The sequence below is a fragment of the Schistocerca nitens genome, chromosome 5 (assembly GCF_023898315.1).
Source record: "Schistocerca nitens isolate TAMUIC-IGC-003100 chromosome 5, iqSchNite1.1, whole genome shotgun sequence".
Lineage (NCBI taxonomy): Eukaryota > Metazoa > Arthropoda > Insecta > Orthoptera > Acrididae > Schistocerca > Schistocerca nitens.
This window is the reverse complement of record NC_064618.1, coordinates 811,781,001-811,796,808: the sequence shown is the minus strand read 5'-3', so window position 1 is coordinate 811,796,808 and position 15,808 is coordinate 811,781,001. Positions and strand designations below refer to the sequence as shown.

The following is a 15,808-nucleotide window of genomic DNA, read 5'->3' as shown; positions in this document are numbered from 1 at the left end:
TCTCACCATGACCATTTCGTGGCATGTACACTGTCTGATAGAAAATATCCGGACATGTCTATCTCATACGGAATTCTCCACTAGATATCGTGAGAGGCGGACCCACAAATATAAGAGGAACCAAGAAGTATTCTGTTGTCAGCAGAGAAACAGTTAACAGCAGAATTGGACTGATAGAATGTCACCTGAGCAACAGTTCCATCAGGGCCATTCCAACCCATCTGAAGCTGGCCACGTCGACTGTTGGTTATTTGAACGTGAAGTGGAAAGGTGAAGGAACGACCGCAGCTGGATAACCCCCAAGTAGATTTCAGGTACTGATGGATAGGAACCGTAGAGCATTGCGAACGGTGGTTGTAGAAAATCACTCGAGAGTTCCAAAGTGCTGCCACCAGTCCAATTAGCACAACGACTGTGCGTACGGAGCTAAAAAGAATCAAGCAGCTCCTTATAAGGCGCACACTCCTGTTGTCAGTACTAACAAGGGAACCTCCCCATCGCTCCCCCCTCAGATTTAGTTATAAATTGGCACAGTGGATAGGCCTTGATAAACTGAACACAGATCAATTGAGAAAACAGGAAGAAGTTGTGTGGAACTGTGAAAAAATAAGCAAAATATACAAACTGAGTAGTCCACGGGTCGCATAGGCAACATCATGGACAAAATGAGCTCAGGAGCGTCGTGGTCCCGTGGCAGCGTGAGCAGCTGCTAAACGAGAGGTCCTTGGTTCAAGTCTTCCTTCGAGTGAAAAGTTTAATTTTTTATTTTCAGATAATTATCAAAGTTCAGGCACTCACACATAATCAACTTCGCTCTCCAAAATTCCAGGACATGTTCAGATTTGCTTGGACATTTACAGTATTTGACTGTCTACGCATGGAAACATTTGAAAACGTAAAAAACATATGTTTTGACAGAGCACAGGGAAAACTGTGCGACTCTGAAACTGTTGCATTCATTTGTTGCAGTTTATGTGACAAACTCTTATGTTTTCATCACTTTTCTGGGAGTGATTATCACATCCACAAGAAAACCTAAATCGGGCAAGGTAGAAGAACCTTTTTACCCATTCGCCAAGTGTGCAAGTTAGGTGGGTCGACAACATATTCCTGTCATGTGACGCACATGCCGTCGCCAGTGTCGTAAAGAACATATCAGACGTGTTTTCCTGTGGAGGAATTGGTTGACCTATGACCTTGCGATCAAATGTTTTCGGTTCCTATTGGAGAGGCACGTCCTTTCGTCTACTAATCGCACGGTTTTGCGGTGCGGTCGCAAAACACACACTAAACTTATTACAGTGAACAGAGACGTCAATGAATGAACGGACAGATCGTAACTCTGCGAAAATAAATAAATTAAAATTTTCACTTGAGGGAGGACTCGAACCAAGAACCTTTCGTTCCGCAGCTTGTCACTCTAACCACGGGAGCACTGCACTCCTTTGCTAACATTGTCCTTGATGTTGCCTATCTTGCACATGGACTACTCAGTTTATATATTTTGCTTATTTTTTCATAGTTCCACACAACTTCTTCCTGTTTTCTCGATTGATCTGTGTTCAGTTTTTCAAGGCCTATCCACTGTGTCAATTTATAACTACATCTGAGGGGGGTGCGATGGGGAGGTTCCCTTGTAAGCAGTGATGGATGACTGGAAACGAACGATTTAAAGTGATGAATCTTGCTGAACACTTTGGCAATCCGATGCAATAGTTTGTATTTAACGAATCTTTGCCATCATGTGTAGCGCTAACAGTGAATTACACAGGAGGTGGTTTTTCTTATTGCGCTTAATAAAACGCAGAATACGAAACGATATGAGCACATTTTACAACATTGTGTACTGTGTACAGTAGAGCAATTTTTCTGAGATAACGGCTGTATCAGTGTGATATTGGATCCTGCGACAAAGCAGCCGGCCTCGGTGGCCGAGAGGCTCTAGGCGCTTCAGTCCGGAACCACGCGACTGCTACGGTCGCAGGTTCGAATCCTGCCTCGGGCATGGATGTGTGTGATGTCCTTAGGTTAGTTAGGTTTAAGTAGTTCTAAGTACTAGGGAACTGATGACCTCAGATGTTAAGTCCCATAGTACTCAGAGCCATTTGAACCATTTTTTGTGACAAAGAAGCATCTATGAGGCAATGGTCTATAGACAATAATATTCCTGAAATGGACTGATCTTGCGGGGCGGCTGGTGGAAAATATTTAAGAATCTTATATTATTATACACTCATGGAAATTGAAATAAGAACACCGTGAATTCATTGTCTCAGGAAGGGGAAACTTTATTGACACATTCCTGGGGTCAGATACATCACATGATCACACTGACAGAACCACAGGCACATAGACACAGGCAACAGAGCATGCACAATGTCGGCACTAGTACAGTGTATATCCACCTTTCGCAGCAATGCAGGCTGCTATTCTCCCATGGAGACAATCGTAGAGATGCTGGATGTAGTCCTGTGGAACGGCTTGCCATGCCATTTCCACCTGGCGCCTCAGTTGGACCAGCGTTCGTGCTGGACGTGCAGACCGCGTGAGACGACGCTTCATCCAGTCCCAAACATGCTCAATGGGGGACAGATCCGGAGATTGTGGCGCTCAGCTGCACGGCGCCAAACACGCATACGACCATCATTGGCACCAAGGCAGAAGCGACTCTCATCGCTGAAGACGACACGTCTCCATTCGTCCCTCCATTCACGCCTGTCGCGACACCACTGGAGGCGGGCTGCACGATGTTGGGGCGTGAGCGGAAGACGGCCTAACGGTGTGCGGGACCGTAGCCCAGCTTCATGGAGACGGTTGCGAATGGTCCTCGCCGATACCCCAGGAGCAACAGTGTCCCTAATTTGCTGGGAAGTGGCGGTGCGGTCCCCTACGGCACTGCGTAGGATCCTACGGTCTTGGCGTGCATCCGTGCGTCGCTGCGGTCCGGTCCCAGGTCGACGGGCACGTGCACCTTCCGCCGACCACTGGCGACAACATCGATGTACTGTGGAGACCTCACGCCCCACGTGTTGAGCAATTCGGCGGTACGTCCACCCGGCCTCCCGCATGCCCACTATACGCCCTCGCTCAAAGTCCGTCGACTGCACATACGGTTCACGTCCACGCTGTCGCGGCATGCTACCAGTGTTAAAGACTGCGATGGAGCTCCGTATGCCACGGCAAACTGGCTGACACTGACGGCGGCGGTGCACAAATGCTGCGCAGCTAGCGCCATTCGACGGCCAACACCGCGGTTCCTGGTGTGTCGGCTGTGCCGTGCGTGTGATCATTGCTTGTACAGCCCTCTCGCAGTGTCCGGAGCAAGTATGGTGGGTCTGACACACCGGTGTCAATGTGTTCTTTTTTCCATTTCCAGGAGTGTATATTGCCATTCTCAACACAGGCTCTCTAACTACAATGTTGGCAACCAGAAAGTGATTAGCAAAAACATGATGCCTGTAATTAGAGTTCACTGTGCCCACTCTGTTGGAGAATAAAAGTTGTTGTTTATTGAAGTTCATTACTCTGAGGATTTAGGATGATGTCTGAGATTCATAGAAAATGTAGTTTACTATAACAATTTTCACTATATTCTGAAAACGATAAAGCGTAAAATTCCAAACAAATGATTACCCATGTCAGCTGTTGTACTATCAGAGCTGTTCAGAGTCTATTGCGTGGATCCTATCATCCCTAGATAATGAAACTGTTCAATATTCGTTATCGATGTAAATGTTCAAAGTGAATGCACGCCAAAATTTGATGTTAATACTCATCAAACGCCACGCTAGTAATGGTAGAAAGTCTGTCCTGCGGCGACTCGTGAAAATACGACATACGCAAACTGAAAATAAGTCACTGGAGTCGTTCCGTTATTAACTCTGTACCCCAATGCGAACTCATTGTTAAGTGCTTATCGAGTTACATAATGCGGCATCCAAGGCTGTTCCTTGCAACTGCCCAAACGCGACGCGGCTTCCGACATGGAGTGCGCACTGATACGAATCTAGAAGAGAACTGGGGCCTGATTCTAGCTCGCAGTGCTCTTATACAGGGTTTTACAAAAAGGTACGGCCAAACTTTCAGGAAACATTCCTCACACACAAAAAAAGAAAAGATGTTATGTGGACATGTGTCCGGAAACGCTTACTTTCCATGTTAGAGCTCATTTTATTACTTCTCTTCAAATCACATTATTCATGGAATGGAAACACACAGCAACACAACGTACCAGCGTGACTTCAAACACTTTGTTACAGGAAATGTTCAAAATGTCCTCCGTTAGCGAGGATACATGCATCCATCCTCCGTCACATGGAATCCCTGATGCGCTGATGCAGCCCTGGAGAATGGCGTATTGTATCACAGCCGTCCACAATACGACCACGAAGAGTCTCTACATTTGGTACCGGGGTTGCGAAGACAAGAGCTTTCAAATGCCCCCATAAATGAAAGTCAAGAGGGTTGAGGTCAGGAGAGCGTGGAGGCCATGGAATTGGTCCGCCTCTACCAATCCATCGGTCACCGAATCTGTTGTCGAGAAGCGTACGAACACTTCGACTGAAATGTTCAGGAGCTCCATCGTGCACAAACCACATGTTGTGTCGTACTTGTAAAGGCACATGTTCTAGCAGCACAGGTAGAGTATCCCGTATGAAATCATGATAACGTACTCCACTGAGCGTAGGTGGAAGAACATGGGGCCCAATCAAGACATCACCAACAATGCCTGCCCAAACGTTCACAGAAAATCTGTGTTGATGACGTGATTCCACAATTGCGTGCGGATTCTCGTCAGCCCACACATGTTTATTGTGAAAATTTACAATTTGATCACGTTGGAATGAAGCCTCATCCGTAAAGAGAACATTTGCACTGAAATGAGGATTGACACATTGTCGGATGAACCATTCGCAGAAGTGTACCCGTGGAGGCCAATCAGCTGCTAATAGTGCCTGCACACGCTGTACATGGTACGGAAACAACTGGTTCTCCCGTAGCACTCTCCATACAGTGACGTGGTCAACGTTACCTTGTACAGTAGCAACTTCTCTGACGCTGACATTTGGGTTATCGTCAACTGCACGAAGAATTGCCTCGTCCATTGCAGGTGTCCTCGTCGTTCTAGGTCTTCCCCAGTCGCGAGTCATAGGCTGGAATGTTCCGTGCTCCCTAAGACGCCGATCAATTGATTCGAACGTCTTCCTGTCGGGACACCTTCGTTCTGGAAATCTGTCTCGATACAAACGTACCGCGCCACGGCTATTGCTCCGTGCTAATCCATACATCAAATGGGCATCTGCCAACTCCGCATTTGAAAACATTGCACTGACTGCAAAACCACGTTCGTGATTAACACTAACCTGTTGATGCTACGTACTGATGTGCTTGATGCTAGTACTGTAGAGCAATGAGTCGCATGTCAACACAAGCACCGAAGTCAACATTACCTTCCTTCAATTAGGCCAACTGGCGGTGAATCGAGGAAGTACAGTACATACTGACGAAACTAAAATGAGCTCTAACATGGAAATTAAGCGTTTCCGGACACATGTCCACATAACATCTTTTCTTTATTTGTGTGTGAGGAATGTTTCCTGAAAGTTTGGCCGTACCTTTTTGTAACACCCTGTATATATAGCCACGGTGCGGACCGCCGAAGGCTCAGCCGACATTTGCCTTACTGACTAGCCGCTGGGCTAGCAAAAGACCGCTTTAAGTTACTAAATAATTATTTGCTTCATTCGCTGAAGGCCAATGAAACTCGCAATTTAATTGTGCTATCAGCACATAGGTAAGTATCTATAATAAAATTCTAATGTGGCTAGATTAAATACTTTTGGCGAAAGAATTAATTTAATTGTACTGCGCGCAATAGATGAGCTCTGAACTTGCCCTTTCGAGAGACGCTACAGCTATAGTTTTATAGCTACCTTTTTGAAACTTCTCACATCTTTGTTATTAGAGCGTATCTCCATTCTACCTAAATCTAAACATTCTAGCTTTATCTAATCACTTACTTAATCTATCTTGCTTCCATACTTTTAGGACACAAAAACAGAAAATCATTAATTTCAATCAAAATATTACTTTGTGAGATCCAGCTTGCTGTTTCCATTAAATTACAATGAAAAAGGAATCTGAATATAAATTTTGAAGTTTCTAGCTCCTTCCTGTTGCGCCGATGATTTTTACATAAAACGTCCAAATTTCGAAAACTGTTTAAGTTACCAAACTGAAACGTAACACATTATTATTTTAGCATCACTCCTGACATGCTATCAAGTTTTCATATTATTTACTTTATTTTCAAGATCCAGCCGTCCGAAGTGGCCGTGCGGTTAAAGGCGCTGCAGTCTGGAACCGCAAGACTGCTACGGTCGCAGGTTCGAATCCTGCCTCGGGCATGGATGTTTGTGATGTCCTTAGGTTAGTTAGGTTTAACTAGTTCTAAGTTCCAGGGGACTAATGACCTCAGCAGTTGAGTCCCATAGTGCTCAAAGCCATTTGAACCATTTCAAGATCCTGCGCAACATGCGTGACGTCATAGCTAGTGACAGCGGACCAGGCTAGCACACAATGGAAAGCATATGAATTCTATACGTCTTGAGTAGGCTGCTTCCCTACAATCTGTCCAGAGTCCCGACCTAAAGTCGATGGAATACCTTAGGGATGAGTCAGAACGTCGTCTTCACTCTAGACCATAGCGTCCGACATCACTACCGTCTCTGGTTTCGGTTCCTGAGGAAGAATGGGCTGCCATTCCTCCGCAGACAGTCGGACACTTTATTGAAAATGTCTCCAGCAGAGCTCAACCCGTCGTAAAGATAAAGGGTCGACACAGCCCACTTTAATGTTCGCTAATAGGTGTGCGGATACTTTTGATCAAATAATGTGCCTGCGAGGAAGTAACAAGAAATGGAAACGTCGTATGCCGTTGTTGGCTGCTATATCCCACGGGTGGGCCCTACTGCCTAGATGAAAGGGTGTTCTTCCTTGCACACAGTGCCCCCTTTCCTTGTGGGATGTGTGAGAGGCGTATCGTATGTGTACTTATGGAGTATTGGTGAGCGTAATGGCTGCATTTAGAATGCACTGTTATGTTTGTTGTGTTTGATGATAATGATGATGGTGAAAGAAGAGACAGGGTGAAACTCGGCGCCGGCACACAGCCTACTGCTGTCAACTTGCACCGAGGGGGCCGCCAGCATCCGACGTAGTGATCACCATCGGCAGCGTCACACGCCCTCACTCCACGAGAGACTGAGAAGACGTTTGCAATTTAAACCAGGACATTGGCGCAAAGACTGGCGATCAGTAATTTACGCCACCACCTCTCCTGGCAGTCAAAATTCATCCAACACTAGCACTCGAAACGGCTTACGTTCGAGTTTTTTCCTCTCCAGGAAATAGAGTGGTTAGCTTCGAGCTGGTGGAGACAGGGTGGGCAGGGGTTCAAACCCGAGGCCTGGCCACGATGCATCCCCCTTCCCGTCGCTGAACCGCCCCCCTGTACTTTATTTTAAGCAGGAAACTGGTTAAGTTAAGAAAACATCTTTATCTGTACAAGCATGAATACAACAGAAAGGACGTCATAACACATTACACTCGAACAAGGCATTCAAAAGTCTTTATTGCCAAGGTGAGGAGAAAAAATAGTACACTACTGGCCATTAAAATCGCTACACCACGAAGATGATGTGCTGCAGACGCAACATTTAATCGACAGGAAGAAGATGCTGTGATATGCAAATGATTAGATTTTCAGAGCATTCACACAAGGTTGGCGCCGGTAGCGACACCTACAACGTGCTGACATGAGGAAAGTTTCCAACCGATTTATCATACACAAACAGCAGTTGACCGGCGTTGCCTGGAAAAACGTTGTTGTGATGCCTCGTGTAAGGAGGAGAAATGCGTACCATCACGTTTCCGACTTTGATAAAGGTCGGATTGTAGCCTATCGCGATTGCGGTTTATCGTATCACGACATTGCTGCTCGCGTTGGTCGAGATCCAATGACTGTTAGCAGAACATGGAATCGGTAGGTTCAGGAGGGTAATACGGAACGCCGTACTCGATCCCAACAGCTTCGTATCACTAGCAGTCGAGATGACAGGCATGTTATCCGTGTGGCTGTAACGGATCGTGCAGCCACCTCTCGATCCCTGAGTCAACAGATGGGGACATTTGAAAGACAACAACCATCTGAACGAACAGTTCGACGACGTTTGCAGCACCATGGACTATCATCAGCTCGGAGACCATGGCTGCGGTTACCCTTGACGCTGCGTCACAGACAGGAGCGCCTGTGATGGTGTACTCAACGACGAACCTGGGTGCACGAATGGCAAAACGTAATTTTTTCGGATGAATCCAGGTTCTGTTTACAGCATCATGGTGGTCGCATCCGTGTTTGGCGACATTGCGGTGAACGCACATGGGAAGCGTGTATTCGTAATCGCCATACTGACGTATCACCCGGCATCATGCTATGGGGTGCCATTGGTTACACGTCTCAGTCACCTCTTGTTGGAATTGACGTCACTTTGAACAATGGACGTTACATTTCAGATGTGTGACGACCCGTGCTTCTACCCTTCATTCGATCCTTGCGAAACCCTACATTTCAGCAGGCTAATGCACGACCGCATGTTGCAGGTCCCTTACGGGCCTTTCTGGATACAGAAAATGTTCGGCTGCTGGCCTGGCCAGCATATTCTCCAGGTCTCTCACCAACTGAAAACGTTTGGTCAATAGTGGCTGAGCAACTGGCTCGTCATAATACGCCAGTCACTACTCTTGATAAACTGTGGTATCGTGTTGAAGCTGCACGGGCAGCTGTACCTGTACACGCCCAGGTGGTTGTTCTGGTACTGATTTCTCAGGAACTATGCACCCAAACTGCGTGAAAATGTAATGACATGTCAGTTCTAGTATAATATATTTGTCCAATGAATACCCGTTTATCATCTGCATTTCTTCTTGGTGTAGCAATTTTAATGGCCAGTAGAGTAACAATAACACTGTAAGTAAGCTAAGAGGTGTGAGGCCGTACACAAAGAGGGAAGAACAGATGTGGGTATGGTAAGATTTGCAGGCATCCCCTGCTCAACAGATGGGGCATGAAGGCAGAATGGACTGGGGTCAACATGCAAGGCCTGGCTACAGTGTCTTCAGCACCACTACGGGGAAGAAGCATCCGAAAGGGGAGCAGATGCCAAGGAGGAGGGGACAGTAGAGTTGAGGGAATGACCTGCGTGCTCTGGTATACTGTATAAAACAAAGGGCGTGTGTCCATGCGCCTACACTGCTGTGGGGTACAATATGGAAGTGTAGCACGAGGAGTCCTCAGATGTCAGCAGAAGGGACCGGAGTGTCGTCCGCGTGTGGCACCATCCAGCTGAGCGCGAAAGACATAAAGATCACGCGAAGATAACCGGCGAAGAAGGCGCGATAGCGCAATCGGAGCTCGGTTTCGTTGTGGCCAGTTTGTAAGTACTGCCGGAAGTTAAGGCGTGATATACCGCCATCAGTATACAGGTAAGTGATCGTCCATCCCTTGACCCATACAACTGCATGATTTTTGGTGGCGGGGAAGTAAGTATTCTCAGGGTGGGAAAAGTCCGTGGGTCAATCGAGTCAGGCGGAAGGCGGAGGATCCGGCCGGTGTGGCCGAGCGGTTCTAGGTGATTCAGTCTGAAACCGCGCGACCGCTACGGTCGCAGGTTAAGAATCCTGCCTCGGGCATGGATGTGTGTGATGTCCTTAGGTTAGTTAGGTTTAAGTAGTTCTAAGTTCTAGGGGACTGATGACCTCAGATGTTAAGTCCCATATTGCTCAGAGCCATTTGAACCATTTTTGGAACGCGGAGGTAGCAGGCAACAAAAAATGTTCGTATGTGTGTGAAAACTTATGGGACTTAACTGCTAAGGTCATCAGTCCCTAAGCTAACACACTACTTAACCTAAATTATCCTAAGGACAAACACACACACCCATGCCCGAGGGAGGACTCGGAACCTCCGCCGGGACGAGCCGCACAGTCCATGACTGCAGCGCCTTAGACCGCTCGGCTAAAGCAGGCAACAAAGTGTCGACCCAGCTTCCAGACGCCACTGGTGGCAGCACAAGTATGGTAGTGGGCATCGTCATCCAGGAGGTCGCTAACTGACCGAACAAGCTTGCGTTAGCGACCTCTGCTACGGAGACGGGTCCCCAGGAGGTAATATGATGCCTGCCACTTCTTGAAGCATAAACATTTTTAACAACAGACTTCTCCCGGATGCTGAACGCCTCTACTTCTCCTGATAATACTACGTGATAAGCGTGTCAGGTTGATGAGCAGGACTGAAGTACTCGTCGAACGAGAGCTTTGTAAGCTACTTCCTTCGCTAGTGCGACTCTGCTAGGCTCGCTGAAAGGTTAGAGACTTCTCCAGAACGTCACGAAGTTGAAGGAACGTAAAAAATGTTGTGAGAGGTAGGAGCAGGAGACAGCGTTCTCTGAAGAATATATATAAGGGAGAGGACAGTCGGTGAGAATGTCTACACTCAGCTCTTGAGTGTGGCTGGAAGGACCGAATGTGCAACCAACTTCTGGAGGTATAGTAAGCTATAGGCCGCTGAAAGCAATCCCATGTGCAAAAGCCAACATGCATGCTCTACAAGGCCAGGCTTAGAAGTTCTACAGATTTCTTACTTGGAAAAATGCTGATCCAGAGTAACCTACAGACTTATTTCTGCAATATGGAAAGCCTACCGTCACCTGCAAGTGCGTTCCCGTTTTCGAGCGTTGAACTCTAGCGACTTTCTTACGTTTACAGGCTGATTTCCCGAATGGTATATTTACATGTAATTTACAGTTAGCTTCACTTACTGTTATTGTTAAAGGATACAGAATCTAATTAAGTGCGTCTAACTGTAAATCAAACGTAAATACGGGGTGTACCCGAATTCCACCGACAAAATTTAGAAAGTTTTCTGAATGCTTTGGTCTAAGCAGCTCGTGGTCTCTGGCGGTTCGATACGGGGTAATTGCATTCCGCGTCATCTCTTGCCCTCATATATCTTTGTGTCTGTTTTGTCTCAAAAACATCTGCAAAACAGTAAACGTGTAGACGATATACGCTGTGTATCTTGTTTGGAGACAAACTTTCTCCATTCACGTACAGTACTTGCTGTTAACAACAGTAATGCCCACTCTATTCTTCGTCCTGCAGTTCGCATTCAGTTCTTTTTACGGTAGAATTAGTTTACGTTGACGGTAATGCACAGCAGTATACAGGGCGTCCCAGGAGGAACCATCAATGCTCAGGGATATGACAGGGGCGATCATTCGAAAAATAAAAACTACACTGTTGTCTAAAATTAAAGCAACAAACGGAAGTTTTGCAAGGTTGTGTTTATTTTGGTACAAAACAATATAAACAGGTGTCTTCTCCCCGGTAGCTGAGTGGTCAGCACGACCTAATGTCAATCCTAAGGACCCGAGTTCGATTCCCGGCTGGTTCGGAGATTATCTCCACTCAGGGACTGGGTGTTGTGTTGTCCTAATCATCACCATTTCATCCCCATCGACAAGCAAATCGCCGAAGTGGCGTTAAATCGAAAAACTTGCATCCGGTGAACGGTCTACCCGACGGGAGGCCCTAGTCACACGACATTTATATTTTAGTATAAACAGGTGATGGTACAGTGAAAAAAATGTAACGAATACAGAACGTAAACAACTGCAACATGCGTAACAGTAGACAAAAATGTTCTTCGTTTTTCTCCAACTTAAAGGATTTGCACACACTTTCCGACAACTGGTTAATGTACTCAGTGTGGGATGTGATCACCACTGGCAGCAATACAGGTCTGACAAAGACGGGGTATGCTGTGAATGATGTCATCAGTCTCGTGTTGAGGCAATAACGCCATTTCTTCCTCGAGAGCTGCTCGCAGTCTTGACGAGTAGTTGGTGGATGCTGACGCCATACAAGCCGTCTCCCTAATGCGTCCCAGAAATGCTCCACGGCATTCAAATCGAGAGAGAGAGAGAGAGCAGGCCACGCCATGCGTCCAGTATCTAAGAAAACATCGACCACCTGTGCTCTATGAGGTCGAGCATTGTCGTCCATAAATACGACGTCTGGGCTCACAGCACCTCGCAACAACCGCAACTGAGGTCCCGAGATCTTGTCACGGTACCTGACTACAGTTAAACCTTGCCGATTCACCCACACAATTTCGTGAATAGCGGTTCGAGTGGTAAACATAATCTCTGCCCACATCATTAGGGATCGTACGCGATACCGATCTCTTTGCACAATGTTTGGGTCCCGAAACCGTGTTCCACGTTCTCTCCAGATGCGGATCCATCAAGAATCGCTCTCCAGACTAAATCGGGACTCATCTGTGAAAACAACATTCCAACCCTTTCTGCCAGTCCAGGTGGCATGTTGATGACCCCACTCTAGGCGTCAGAGGTAGACATACAGCAGGTCTACGACGGTAAAGACTACTCTGCCGAAGCCTTCTACACACCATTTGCCTCGATACTACACGTCTAGTGGATGCTACGAGCTCACGTGCCAGTTGCCGTGCAGTAGCAAGACAGTAATGTCGTGCCCTTACAGCCAAATAAAGGTCCTCTCTTCTGAACTCACACGTGGTCGGCCGTTCCCTAGTCTCTGGGATACTGTTTCGGTCTCTATATACCGTCGCCACATCCGAGAAACAACAGAATGATTCTCACTAAGCCATCGAGCCACATCTGTTTGTGACTCTCCTGCTTTCTTTCTATCTTTCTCTGGCCCTCCACCGCAGAGTGTCTGGTAGGCATTTTCTCTCTGCCATACTGCACCGTATGTGTACACAGCAATTGTGGATGGGGGCTACCCGGCAAACACTACGTAGTTTCATAGGTTGCCTGACGTCATCGTTGACACGGTTGTCCGTTGACGGGAATACCATCTTCCTTGTGGAACACCATCCTACGTACATCTGGCTGACAGTTTGTATGATTATATCGTGAATTAGACACAGTACGGAGACATAGTGCTTTGTTGCTTTAATTTTGTATACCAGTCTAGTAAACATAGACTCTGAAGTACATATCTTAAGAGCTATGAACACTTTTTCAGTGGCAGAAATGTGTTTCACAGTAGCGAAGGTGAACAAGAGTAGCTCTTGAGGTATACGCCTTAGCAACCATGTTCAGTGGATATTTTTTCTTGTTCTTGTCCATACAACTATCTCTCAAAAATATGGAAAGCAAAGAGCTTGCAGTAGAAGAGTTTGTTTGACAGCAACGAAAATGATGAAATGCTCATAGCTCTGAAGGTATGCGTTTCAGAGCCCATGTTTAGTGGATGTTTTTGGTTCGAATGATGGTTTCTATCGTATCCCTGAATATTGACCATTCCCCCTGGGGCACGCGGTAGACAGGTTTATTGAGGAGAAGTTCGCAGACATGCACCTCGTGTATGAGTTCACTTAATGCAGTGGAAGAGTGGTACAGCGACGCTGTGCTGGCGTTTTCCCGTTGCCATGGCGACCACATCGCACTACATTCGCATGAGTGCAAAGGTGCCTCCGAGAAACCGTTTCCTTCCCTGTAAGAATGAAGATACTGGGCGTGCGTTGTGGAGACGTTTTCACTGCAACGTAGCAAACTGTAGTAAACAAACCGAATAAATCACATTATTAATCTCTAATGAGCCAGTTCAGACCAACAATGGATCATACAAAATTATTCAAAGAATATCTCTGAACAACCTGTGTACGACTTGGACAACGTGGTAGATAAAAGAATTGTTATTTTGCACACGGCAGCTACAGCGTCAGCATAAACATAATACTGACGAAGATGAATCTGTATTGTGACAGTCGAAGATGAGTAAACATACGAAACGTGTTCTGGCATTGTACGTTGACTACCTTCTTTTTAAGTATTCGCAGTACATGAAAATATGTATCCTGAAACACGTCCTGAATTAATGCCCTCTTCTACAGGAAGTTTTATACGCAAGAAATTATTTACAAAGCTATCTGACCGTAATTTTAAAATGGCTCAAATGGCTCTGAGCACTATGGGACTCAACATCTTAGGTCATAAGTCCCCTAGAACTTAGAACTACTTAAACCTAACTAACCTAAGGACATCACACACACCCATGCCCGAGGCAGGATTCGAACCTGCGACCGTAGCAGTCCCGCGGTTCCGGACTGCAGCGCCAGAACCGCTAGACCACCGCGGCCGGCTAATTTTAAAAGCAAAGGATCCTGTTGGAGGACGGTTACAACTTACTTTGGACAACGAAAGAACAGTCGGCATAACTGAACACCTGAATAATTTCTATGAACATATTTACTAGTAATAAGTTCATAATTTTATTTCAGGAACATGTAGGTAACCCACCTTGTAGGCAAGTTGCGTGCAGTGAGTGTGTGAGGTTCAGTCTGTTAACAAATCTTTACTGTTTAGAAATCTGCAATCTAAAGACACAGTATTCAAGTTGAACAGAAGGTGATGTACCATCAGCTCTGCCGGCCGCTGTGGCCGAGCGGTTCGAGGCGCTTCAGTCCGGAACCGCGCTGCTGCTACGGTCGCAGGTTCGAATCCTGCTTCGAGCATGGATGTATGTGGTGTTCTTAGGTTAGTTAGGTTTAAGTAGTTCTAAGTCTAGGGGACTGATGACCTCAGATGTTAAGTCCCATAGTGCTTAGAGCCATTTGAACCATCTGAACCATCAGCTTTCTCTGAATCTCCAAATGATGACTTATCTTCCGACCTGAATAGCACGCGAAGAAATGGCAGAAGCGTTCGACTGATTGCAGTTTTGAGACACGTATGTACTGATTATAGTAGTGGCTCACTACGACTGGTAATCCTGCTGGAGACAGACAGTCTGTGAAGTTATATTTGCAGGTTGCAAAGTGCAGACAATACAGTGAAAATGACAGAACCGTTAAACATGAATTTAACCGTTGTACCGGTTTATGAATAAACCTCATAAACTTTGATTCGAGTGATAATTATTTCATCCAAAACACAGTCCTCGCTCGTTAAAGCAAGCAACCGTCTGTGCGTGATACAAGTGGTGTATTGGATCACCACAAAACAAAAACTTTGAAGAAACAAGAAAATACTGGGAACCTGCCAACAGACGAGAGTGTGATGAACTCAACAGCCCTAGCATTCAGATGAACTAATAGAAACAAGATTCTGTACAAGGTGCCTCGATAACTCACCACCTCACCAAACAGTGAACGCTCAGTTTGAACATAGATAGGTGCACAGTAAAGGTATGGAAATATCGCAGATAATGTTACATAAGACAAGCTGCGTGATGTCAACTAGAGTCTCGCCATACATTCGTAACATGTCATCTGAGAATGACCAACAGAAATAGACTTCAAAGCAACTTGATAGACTATTCATCCGTGGCAGCGCTGACGTACCCAGAAAGCGCCGACAGGAAGACCCAGACTAGCCTCACTAGATGGCCTTTGTGCCGTTTAAACGGCCCATTCACAGCGAAACACGCGATCGCGCTCGCTTCCTGTTGGCTACCCCAACAGCTCGGTAAAATGTTTCGTTTGACATATTCGAAGTTCGTCAAAGGCTGTGATACTTTCAGTGATCGATTGCAGAATGACTGCAATTTAGAATACGTGGAATGGAGAACAGTTCTGAAAGTGCTCATCGTGACAAGCTACTTCTACCACAATTAAAGTGAAAAAAAAAAATGTGGCAGGCTGCTGTATTTCTCCAAGTAACATTATTTATATAAGTACGTGGTCATTCAGCAACTAGTGCCT

The 15,808-nt window shown here is 46.2% G+C and overlaps 1 protein-coding gene across 1 annotated transcript in view; it reads left to right on the top strand.

The window, feature by feature from the left end:
- The window catches only part of LOC126259842 (uncharacterized), a 595,122-nt gene that overhangs the window by 207,002 nt on the left and 372,312 nt on the right, over window positions 1-15,808 (top strand). The window lies entirely within an intron of this gene.